Below are 12,020 nucleotides of genomic sequence, written 5' to 3'. Positions count from 1 at the left end.
AATCATTGACCATGCATGTTGAACTTTCAGCCTGAATTTTTCCTATAATTCCTATAGTTGGGCAGACAAAGCCTGACATCAACTTTTTCTGGAATAATATGTGGAAGTATGTATAACTGTTTAAGATTTTAAAACAAAATGAGATTTTGGATATCTCAATGATAGTGCCTCTCATAACCTTAAAACACACTAAAGGTTTTCATGGTTTGTGTATACAATGTCCTCCACAGGCTTGGATGCTTGCTCCTCAGTTGGTAGTGCTATTTTAAGAGGCTGTGGAACCTAAACTGGGGGAAGTAGGTCACTGTGGTAGAATGGAGACAGTGGGGTGGTCCTCAATGTATATTACCCCTGGATGCTTCTTGTCTTACTCATTGCTTCCTGGTCGCCATGTGATAAGTATCCACCCACAGAACATTCCCATTGCCGTCTCTATCCATGTATGTGGGATCAAGCCACTGTTGACTGAACCCTCCGGAGCTGTGAGCTAAAATAAATGTTTCCTCCTTTTTGTTGTTCTGTCAGGTATTTAGTCACAGTAACACAAAAGTAATAATACAAGAATCAAGACAACAAATTGTGATAAATTTAATCATTGGGTGGGACAAACAGCTTCAATTAGTGGACAAACCTGTTAGAGTAGCAGATAGTGTCCATATCCAGGATCTTGGTACTGTGTAACTTTATCCTTTAGTTAATACAACCTTAATCATCATCACCATTTTATTACTCTGGTTTAGCTAATTTAAAGGCCTATCATTTCTCATGTTCAATTCAATGTAAATTTAATTTTTCAACTTAGCCTTTATCATAACAATTGTACAAATTTTCAAAAAGATGTCAAACTATCATAAAAGTAGATCCCACAAATTATAGCTTATCAAGTTGAATGTCAAGCATCTAGAAAGGTTCTAGAGTAAGTTATTTAATAAACACCAGAACAGGTTCCCCAAATCAGTCTTTTGGAAAAAAAACAGCTTCATTGGTAGGTCAGGAATCATGGAGACATCAGGCAAAAATATACCTTAATTTCAGCAAGAAATCTGACATCCTCTGGACAGACTGAAGACATGAATGTCGTTATGGTTGAGTAGCTGTGTGGCTGGCTGAACAGCTCCACCCTAGGAATGCCGACTGCTTGATGAATTACTGCCTATCTGAGGGGCTGACTCCCAAGTGCCATCATTGGCTAATTCAGTCCAAACTATCAGCTAATGATGGATGAAGACACAGAAGATGTGCTTATCAAGCTGGCAGGTGTGCCAAAGTCAGGACAGAAACCTAACTTGTTAACTGTCAGACAAATTAAGAGGCAAAAATTATCTAACAAGCTGACATGAAAACTATTACAAATTAATAGAAATGAACATGAAATAATCCATGTAAAGTTATTAAATATGAATGTATGAAAGATTGAAAGTAAAAAGAATTTTGTAAGAAAAAAATTTTCCAAAAGTTTTAGGTGATAGCAGCATCAAGACAGTGAAGTATACCTTAGTTTTTCAAACTCTTAGTTCTCTTTGAAACCCTATGAAAGCTGAAGACTATCTCATGGGCAGCACTCACAGTCATAGCCTGTTGACAGTCACTGGAGGATCCCTTCTCACCTACACATCACACACATTGGAGTCAAGGACCTTTGAACAGTATAATTCTCATCATGGAAACTATAGGAAACTAACCATTTTTAAGCAAATGTAATGATAAAACAGGACATAATAGCCTTAAAGGGGTTAGTATATCTTAATTATAGTCCATAGTTGATGGTACTTAACTAGAAAATGGTGAAGGAAATTACTTTCAGAGTCTGATGCACTGCCTACTGCATTAAGGAGACACATAGGGAAATTTTTAAAAAAAGAACGTTTAAAAGAAACTGAAAATTTTACCTTTAAAATTTTTGTGGAAACCTAAGCACTGGAAAGGTCTGGTTGCCATTTGAAACAGGATACAGATGTACTCTACAGAGGGTTACTGAATACAAATATGCAAGCTATGTGTCATGTAATTTTTTATTTTTGAGTGGCAGACAGAGACAGAAAATGAGGCAGGGAGAAAAAGAGGTAGAGAGAATGAAGGTGCTAGGGCCTTTCAGCCACTGTGAACAAACTCCAGCTGTGTGCAGCCCCTTGTGACGCATGTGCAACATTGCATACTTGTATAACTCGGCATCTGGTTACATAGGACAGGAAGGAAGATTCCAATATGCATTCTTAGGCTTCACAAACAAGAGCCTTAACCACTAAGCAATCCCTCCAGCCCTCATGTAACATTTTTTAATTTTTTCTGATTTATTATTTACTTATTTGAGACAGAGAGAAGAACAGAAAGAGAGAGAGAGAGAATGGGCATGCAAGGGCCTCTAGCCACTGCAAACGAACTCTAAATGCATGTGCCACCATGTGCATCTGGTTACATGGGACCTGGAGAATCGAACCTGGGCCCTTGGGCTTTGCAGGCAAGCACCTTAACCACTAAGCAATCTCTCCAGCCCTCATGTAACATTTTTTACTTGCCACAAGTGAAGTAAAAACAATGGTTGGATAAGCATATATAATTATGTAACATAATGGATTTTTTTTTTGAGGCAAGCCCAACAGACTGGCCCTTTTTTATAAGAGAGAGAGAATTGGCATGCCAGGGTCTCCAGACATGTGCACCACCTTCTGCACCTGCATCACCTTGTGCAACTGGCTTATGTGGGATCTGGAGAGTTGAACATGAGTTCTTTGATTTCACAGGCAAGTGCCTTAACCCATCTCTCCAGCCCAACATGATGGATTTAAAGCATTTTTTCATGATGGATTTTTAATATGTTCATACATGTGTATATGAAATTAACTTTACTATATGATACTCAGCTGAAGCCATCAAGAACATTATCTTTTCAGCATGTAATGATTATAAACTTTTTTTGCATGTTGAGTTTCCCTTGCGCAGGCCACATTGCAAGTGCACTTCACATGGCTCATAGCTGCTGTATTGAGCAATCCAGCTCTGAAGCTACTCAAGGTAGAGGAGACACAACTAATAGATGTCCAAGAAGGAAGCTTTCCTTCTAGCACTATTAAAACCAGGTAAGCCCCCGTGAAGAGGGCAACACTGCCTGTAGAGGGATAGGTCTCTGTCACTGGATGTGCTGTCATTGAGTGTAGGTAACCATGTGCCAAGGCTTGTTTAAACATCACTCCATAGGTGTGGGCTGAGATGGATAATCTTACAGTCTATCCTCTTTCTGAAGTTATTATTCTTTGATTGATGGGTTTGGTAATTGACATGATTTGAATTTCCAACTTTGTTAATCTTTTGACCAATGACTTGCCAGCCTTTCCTAAGATCTTATCAATTTAGTTATGCAAATAGAAGGCAAGTCTCAGCACTGAAACCAATGTTCCCTTTTTGTGTCTTAGTTATCCATGAAGGTAAGTCCTGTGCCTGGCTCAGGCTCCGATATGAAACTGAAAAGAGACTTATCCCATCACTGATCTAGGGTCCATCTGGAAATCTCTCCCGTAGAAGGAATGTCCAATACACAGAACTGCTGCACTCTGCCAGCTTCTTGCTCTTACTTCTACTTTTACATTATGCTCATTAAAAGAAACAACAGGGTTCTTTTCCTCTCATGTACCACCAAAGATCTTAGTGTCATCATGGGCCACCACCCCACCTGGTGTTACCCATATTGCAAGAAAATCTAAGAGGGTATAAATAAGTCATATGGAAACTGACCTTATTGGACAATGATGCACCCAGAAGCCATAGATGGTTACTAGAAAAATTTCAATGTCCGAGATGGGATACCTTCCAGGGAGTTGTTGGCTAGGGAGGTCCCTGAAGCTCCTAAAACATTACAGGCCATTGCTGGGGCTCTTGGTTTCCTACCAGGAATAGATGGTAAAATCCTACTGCTGAAGACTCCACCTGCTTGTGCTACATGGTCACTGAGAAACATTGCTGGAGCTGAGCTGAAAACTGCCTTCCTGTAGACAGGGTGACAAAAAGTTTGAAAAAACCTACACTACATGCAGTTCCATGGAAGAGGGAGAAGTCATCAATGGAAATAAACAACAGTGGACATTGCAAGCCTTAAGTTTGGCCAGCCAGGCCAAATGAACCAACATGTGCAATAGTGACATATCTGTTATAAGGGAAACCAACTGCTCTCTAATTGGACTGGAGACTAGCTCCATGGGAAGGAAGGAATTCATGCCTGGTACTGATAACCTATCACAGGAGAAGTCATGAGCCCTAGAGGTGTCATACATGTGGCTGTCCATCTAAATGCATATATTATGCTCACCAAACTACCCATATATTAATGCTACTCTCACTTTTGGCTAGAGAAGCTTCTCTTTTCAAATGGTAGTGATCTCAGAGATGACTAAGAAGGCACCATAGTGCTGAGAAGTGACAGAGGAGTGCCCAGCACTGAAACATCTCTATCACAGCTTCTAACGCTCAGGATCCATTGTGGAATGAGGTGGCAGAAAGAATGTAAGAGCCAAAGGAAGGGTAGGACTCCTTACAATGCACTTTTCCAGACACAAAATTGCCTGGATATTCATGACCTTGCAATGCCTGGCACTATCTACACAAGATCCTCATAATAGGAGGAAAAGATGATGACATCAAAATAAAAGAGAGACTGATTGAGAGAGGGAGGGGATATGATAGACAGTGCAATTGTGAAGGAGAAAGCAAGGGGGGAGGGAATTATCATGGTTAGTCCTCTATAATTATGGAAGTTGTCAATAAAAATATAAATAAACAAATAAAACAATAAAAATAAAAGAAAGAACAAGCCCTAACCCAACATCTCACTTCTGCTAAGGTGTTCCTGATTCCAACATCCACATCTTTGACCTGGGGCGGAGGATGGCAAAAGTGGATGAGTTCCCATTCTGTGGCTATATGGTGTCAGATGAACATGAGCAACTCTCTCGAGCCCTGGAGGTGGCCTGTGTTTTTGCCAACAGGTACATGGTAAAAATTTATGGTAAAGATGGATTTCATATTCAAGTATGACTTCATCCTTTCCAAGTCATCTTCATCAACAAGATGACCTATGCTGGGGCTATCTCCATACAGGTATGAAGGATACTTTTGGGAAGACCCAGGGCACAGTGGCCAGAGTTCATATTGTCCAGGTTATCATGTCCATCCACACCAAGCTGCAGAATACAGAGTGTGTGACTGAGAACCTGCTCAAAGCCAAGTTCATGATTCCTGGCTGCCAGAAGATCCATGTCTCAAAGTGAGGCTTCACCAAGTTCCAGATGATTTGGCAGCTAAGAAGCAGCTCATCCCTGATGGCTGTGGAGTCAAGTATATTCCCAATCCTGGTGTCCTGGACAAGTGGACAACTATGTACTCATGAGCTTCCACTGCTTCCAACCACATTTCCAACCACACTTATTCAATAAATCTCACAATACAATCCAAATAAAAGAAGTGAAGTGGGGGTAGGAGAGGTGGTTCAGTGGTTGAGGTGCTTGTCTGCAAAGCCTAATAACCAGGGTTCAATTCCCCAGCATTCACATAAACCCAAACTCACAAAATGGTAAATGCAGCTGGAATTCATTGATACTGGCTGGAGGCCCTGATGTGCCCATTTTGCCTGTCTCTTCTCTCTCTATCTCTCTCTACTTGCAAATGAATAAATAAAAACATTTTTTAAAAAAAGCAAGAAGCTTATATATATAAAAGCAAGCCAGGTGTGGTGGCAAGGTAGAAGGGATTGTCATTAGTTTGGGGCTTCCCTGAGACTACATAGTGAATTCCAGGTCATCCTGGGCTAGAGCAAGACCCTACCTCAAAAAAAAAGTGAAACATTTAGCTAGATATAGTCATAAAGTAACTTTTCTAAAGTGATCTGGATTCTAACACTTGCAATATAACAAAAATAATAGTTTTGCATGTAAACTTCCCCCAAAAAGATGTCTTAGATACCCATTTTTTTTTCCTGAAGGTCTTACTCAATCATTAGTGTTACCATAGCTTTGTCCAGGTATGTTTCATAAAGCATAAATTTTGTGCCTCTGTCGCTTTTCCTCCCTCCGTACCCCCTTTCTTCCCCTTTTCATTTGCTTTTTTGAGTTTCACTACATAACCCAGACTAATCTGAAAGTTGGGATCCATCTGCCTCAGTCTCTCAGGAACTAGGATTACCTGCATGCACCACCCCTGGCAAAAAGTTATCCTTTTGAAGGTCTGGAGTTATGTCCCTGAAGGATAGAAGAGAGCCAGTTGCTAGATGTTAGAGAGGAAAGAACTGGACTGGAGAGATGGCTTAGCTGTTAAGGTGCTTGCAGCAAAGCCAAAGGATTCAGGTTTTATTCCCCAGGACCCACATGAGCCAGATGCACAAGTTGGCGCATTTGTCTGCAGAGGCCTTGACATGCCAATTCTCTCTCTCTCAAATGAGTAAATAAAAATAATGAAAAAAGAACTTTCTGATAGAATTGGCCAAACATGGCAAGTACCCTTGTATAGTGATGAGTTCTCTTTGTAGTTATGTATTGTAGTTGAGACTAGCCTGAAGCTATAATGCTAAGACTCAAGCTGAGACTATATTAACAAGCCAATTCTAAACACACCCTAGCTCTCAAGGCAACCACCATGATCTTTGTAGAGAAACCTTTTCCAAAAGTCTTATACAAATATGGTCTTGTGTGCTCTTCGCTGCTAGGAATCTTTTGCTTCACACATTTTGGAAGGCCATCCATGTTGTCGTATCTATCAATAGCTTGTTATTTTATATGAATATAAACACATTAACTAACTGGTGAACTGGTTTGTTTCCTGTTTGGGACTATGATTAATGACTATATTCTATGAACATTTGCATGCAAGTGTTTATGTGGAAATGTTGGGAGTGAAATTCCTAGGTCATATTGTAGCAATTGAACTTTTCAAGAAACAGCCATATTTTTTCCAAAAACACTGCGACATCTTGTGTTGCCACCAGCAGTGAAGAAGGGTGCCCGTCTCTGTGCATCCTCTCCAGCACTTGGTGTTGTCACCATGGACACGAGAAGGAGAACGAGTGGGACTATCTGTATGCCAGGAGCATCTCCTGGTGTTTTCAATGTGCAAAGACCCATAGGGTTGAACAGTTTGATATATGCTTGCTTACCAGTTTACCTTTTATTTTAATGATTAAAAGCTACCTTTAAAAAAATTTTTTTTGGAGGTAGGGTCTCACCCTGGTCCAAGTTGACCTGTAATTAACTATGTAGTCTCAGGGTGGCCTCAAACTCATGGCGATCCTCCTACCTCTGCCTCCTAAGTGCTGGGATTAAAGGCGTGTGCCACCACACCCAGCCTTTTTAAAATATTTTTTTAAAAAACATACTTAGTTTGGTCTGGAGAGATGGCTTAGCAGTTGAGCAGTTGATCAGCTGAGCGGTTGCCTGTGAAGCCTAAGGACCCCGGTTCAAGGCTCGATTCCCCAGGACCCACATCAGCCAGATGCACAAGGAGGCGCACGTGTCTGGAGTTAGTGTGCAGTGGCTAGAAGCCCTGGCACAGCCCCCCCCCCACCTCTTTCTCTCTCTGTCTATTGCTCTCAAACAAATAAAAATAAACAAAAAAACTTAATTTACTTGACAGTGAGAGAGAGAGAGAGAGAGAGGGAGGGAGGCAGATAAAGAGAGAATGGATGCACCAGGACCTTCAGCCACTGCAAATGAACTCCAGATGCATGTGCCACCTTGTGCATCTGGCTGATGTGGGTACTGGGGAATTGAACCTGTGTCCTTAGGCTTCACAGGCAAGCACCTTAACCACTAAGCAATCTCTCCAGACCAAAACTACCCTTAATTATTATTATTTTTTTTTTACTTTTTTAGGTGTGTGCAAGTGTGTGTGTGTGTGTGTATGTGCGTGTGAGCATGCACATGCTCCAGACCTCTTGACACTGCCAACAAACACTAGGGCCTTGCATCACATTTCGTGTCCAGTTTACATGGGTGGCTTGGGAGTTGAACCTAGGCTGCCAGGCTTTATAAGCAAGTGCCTTTAACTACTGAGCCATTTTCCAAACCCCTGGGTATCTTTTTAAATAAAGTATTTATTCAAATGTGTTTTGGTATGGGCTTTTATAAACAAAACCTGAGCCTGAGGCAGGCCTGGTGGCACAGGCTGTAATATCAAATATTTAGAGGCTGAGGCAAGAATGTAGACATCTCAAGGCCTGCCTGAGCTACAGAACAAATTCAAGCAGCCTTGGCACCTTTGTATAATCTTGTCTTGAAATAAAATGAAATAATTCAGAAAGGTTTGAGGGTATAACCTGGTGGTAGAGCACTTGCCTGACATGTTTAAAACCCTAGCTTCATACTGAAGAGGTGGCTCAGCCACTAAAGGCACTTGCTTGCAAAGCCCGATGGCCTGGTTTCAATGCCCCAGTATCCACATATAGCCAGATGCACAAAGTGGTACATGCATCTGGAGTTTGTTCACAGTGGTAGGAGGCCCTGGCTCACTTGTTCTCTCTCTCTCTCTCTCTCTCTCTCTCTTTTTCTCGGTCCCTCTCTCTCTCTCTCTCTCTCCCTCCACCTTCTGTGTGTCTCAATATATAAGTAATTAAGAAAAAAAAAAACCTCCTAGGTTCAATCCCCAGTACTGTGATGAAAAAAGAGGAGGAGAATGGTGAGGAAAAGAAGTGGACAAAAACAAGCAGAAGAGGACCACGGAGAAGAAAAAACAAACCGTAGCAGAAGTGATCTAGTCATTGTAGTAACTGTTAATTCAATCTTCTCTCTGAGGTACTGCTCTGTTCTCATGACCTAATTCAGCATAAAAAATCATACACCATGTGAGAACAAGTACTGGGTAGAGTTTGTTTCATTCGTGAAGCTTTATGAGCAAAACAATACTCCTTTGCAAAGCATTGCTTCCTAACCGGATGCACTGGATGCGTGCTTGAATGTGTTTATGACATGTACTCATTAGAGAAAACATGGGCAGTATCCAAAACTATTATGAAAAGTTAAATGCCACATCATTCTATCACTGGTTTTTGACATTTCATCACTTTTATAATATAATAATACAATGGGCTGGAGAGATGGCTTAGTGGTTAAGCGCTTGCCTGTGAAGCCTAAGGACCCCGGTTCGAGGCTCGGTTCCCCAGGTCCCACATTAGCCAGATGCACAAGGGGGCGCACGCGTCTGGAGTTTGTTTGCAGAGGCTGGAAGCCCTGGTGCGCCCATTCTCTCTCTCTCCCTCTATCTGTCTTTCTCTCTGTGTCTGTCACTCTCAAATAAATAAATAAAAATATTTTTAAAAAAAGGGAAAGAAATAATATAATAATACAATGTAATTAGTATAACATAATGTGTATCACTTTAAAAAAATTTCTAAAACAAGATTAAAAGAAACTACTTTTGGGCTGGAGAGATGGCTTAGTGGTTAAGCGCTTGCCTGTGAAGCCTAAGGACCCCCATTTGAGGCTTGATTCCCCAGGACACGCATTAGCCAAATGCACAATGGGGCGCACATATCTGGAGTTCATTCACAGTGGCTGGAGGCCCTGGGGCACCCATTCTCTCTCTCCCTCTCTCTCTCTCTCTCTTTCTCTCTCTGTCTGTCAAAAATGAACAAAAGCAACCACTCATTAAAATCTCTAAAAGTGTGCCTCTCCTCTTACTGTTCTGGCTGTAGCAGGAGGGGCATGCCCCTGTTCTAGCGCCCCATCAGGAGGTACAGCATGAGTCAAGTTGGGATTCACTCCAGGAGCCTGGCTAACAGCCAGGTTCTCAGCCAGGACATAACGGTAGATAAAAGACCATTAGACCTAAACACCATGTTCTGCATTTAGCAGGTGAGGAAACTAAGGCCCATAGAACCAGAGGGCCTTTCCTGTAGCCACTGGTCAGAGCCACATGGGAACCAGAAACACTGTGCTTCCTCACTTGCACACCCTTCCCAGCCTGCCACATTGCTTACTACAGCTGGAGCAAGCCTCCTGCCTAGTTCATTCAGAGCCGACTTCCTGCCCGATGGCTCTGCAGTTGAAGATAAAAATTAAATGCTTCCAAATCACTTCTCAAGTACTTGCAGGTAGCATAGGGACATGATTCAATAGGTGAGAGCATTTATGACACAAGCATAAGCCTGAGGGGCTGAGTTCTATTCCCATCACCCATGTTCAAAGCTGGGTGTGGCCACACACCTGGAACCCCCTTCCTGTGGGGAGTGGAGACAGGAGAAATGCTGGGACCTACTGATCAGCTAATCTGACCATAAAAACCCCAGCAGCCCCAGGCTCAGTGAGAGACTGACAGAGGGGGAACACTCACATTTTGCCCTGGCCTTCATGCATACACCATACATACAAACGACCATATATCAAAAACACTTGCAAGGTACTCAATTTGATAATAGGGATGTCATTTGCTCCACAAAGAGCACCTTATAAAGCTCCCTTTCCAAAGAAACCCTTAAAAGAATTCTCTTTGCCATGTGCAAAATATCTACTTAATTAACATGAACACTCATATTACCAGGCAATTAAAATGATTTATTCAAAGAGCTTTATACTCATGCCCTAATACCAATCTATAATAAACTGGAGAAATAAAAGCAATAATACTATGGTCCTAGTTAAACACAACCACCATAAATAATATTTACACCTCTAAGCAATTCATATATCGTTCCCAAATAATAAGACTAATGTGAAGTCTTGGGTTTTCAGTGGGGTGAAATACATGGCTGAGTTTTGTTTTGCTTTCTGCAAGGCTGACATCAAGGTCTTTCTTGCTCTATTTTGGACTATTTTCTCCCTGGGAAATAACTCAAGTGACAAGGATAGCCCCATTATTCCTTGGCCCTTCTAGAAGAAGCCTTCCTCCAATGTATTGCAGCAAATTTACTCACTCCCAGCTCCTGGCTCCCATGCTCTTATATCACTTGCTGTATCATATTATAGTTAATTTGTTGTTTGCTAGAAATGTGTTTATCTGCTTCTCCCATTAAATTATTGATTGGCCTTCCTTGGGGAGAGAGTGGCTATAAGGATTGACTAACGGTCTGTGTAACAATATGTCCCTGGCACTGAGCAGGAGTGACCTCAAGTGACCATATTACCTGTCTTATTATTATGTTTATCACCACCTTTGTTCTGGGCTCCTAACTGCTCAGAACAGATCCTGGCACACTCAAACCAGATGCTGTGTGGAACTCTGGCCCCTGGGCATAACATGGTCTTTGCCATCTTGAAATGAGAGCAGCTGTCATCACCCACCTGAGACCCTCACAAGATTAGGCAGGAAGAGATCACAGGTGCACAAGGCCCCTTGCCGCCCTGAGGATACATAAGTGGTTAACAATTACTAGGGGGTGGAGGACTCTTCAGTAAGGTAGCTACCTATTAGTTGCCCTTGCACCTTTAAGGAATCCCAATTAAAGCAAGCTAGACTTGCTCTGCAGTCACCCTCACTCTCTAGCAGGAGAACACATAGAAACCCCAGGAATCCACACAGCAGAAGCAAATGGGAGCCCTGTGAAGAACTAGTAGGTTAAGCATCTCAGTACTTGGCCTTAAAATCTCACTGTCCTGAATAAAAGTTCTTCCTGCTTTCTTCAGCACATTCTTAACTGTCTTTGGAGAATGGTGGGTGCAAGACCAAGTCCTGAGCACTATGAATAAAGTCAACCCGCCTTCCAGGCTCCCTCAGCCAAATCCTACGGAACCTATGGGAACAGAAGACACATGTCAGAGAGCAAGACAGAGGTGCCAGAGTGCAGGGGCTTGGAGTGATTTGGAGAACGAATGACGACACTTTAAGGTAGCAGCCTTGGTCTTGTTGAAGACTGGGGTAAAGGGAGGGCAGATGTGAAAGGACTCTTTGGCCTTACGTGTGGTTGCTTGCAGAAGGCACGAAGGGTCATGTAACTGCTGGTAGTCAGGGTTTTACTGGAATGTTCAGCCTCCACAGTCCACCTCTTCCACTGTCTCTCCCTGACCCTTCCTGCTCCTACCGTCCTCTGTATGTCTCCCATTTCCTGCCCC

At 42.2% G+C, this 12,020-nt stretch overlaps 1 pseudogene; it reads left to right on the top strand.

The window, feature by feature from the left end:
• Positions 1 to 1,217: 1,217 nt before the first annotated feature.
• On the top strand, positions 1,218 to 5,377 carry LOC101600195 (annotated as a pseudogene).
• Positions 5,378 to 12,020: the final 6,643 nt, after the last annotated feature.

Source organism: Jaculus jaculus, chromosome 16, assembly GCF_020740685.1.
Source record: "Jaculus jaculus isolate mJacJac1 chromosome 16, mJacJac1.mat.Y.cur, whole genome shotgun sequence".
NCBI classification, from domain to species: domain Eukaryota; kingdom Metazoa; phylum Chordata; class Mammalia; order Rodentia; family Dipodidae; genus Jaculus; species Jaculus jaculus.
Note: the sequence above shows the minus strand (reverse complement) of the source record. Positions and strands in the feature narration are given on the sequence as shown.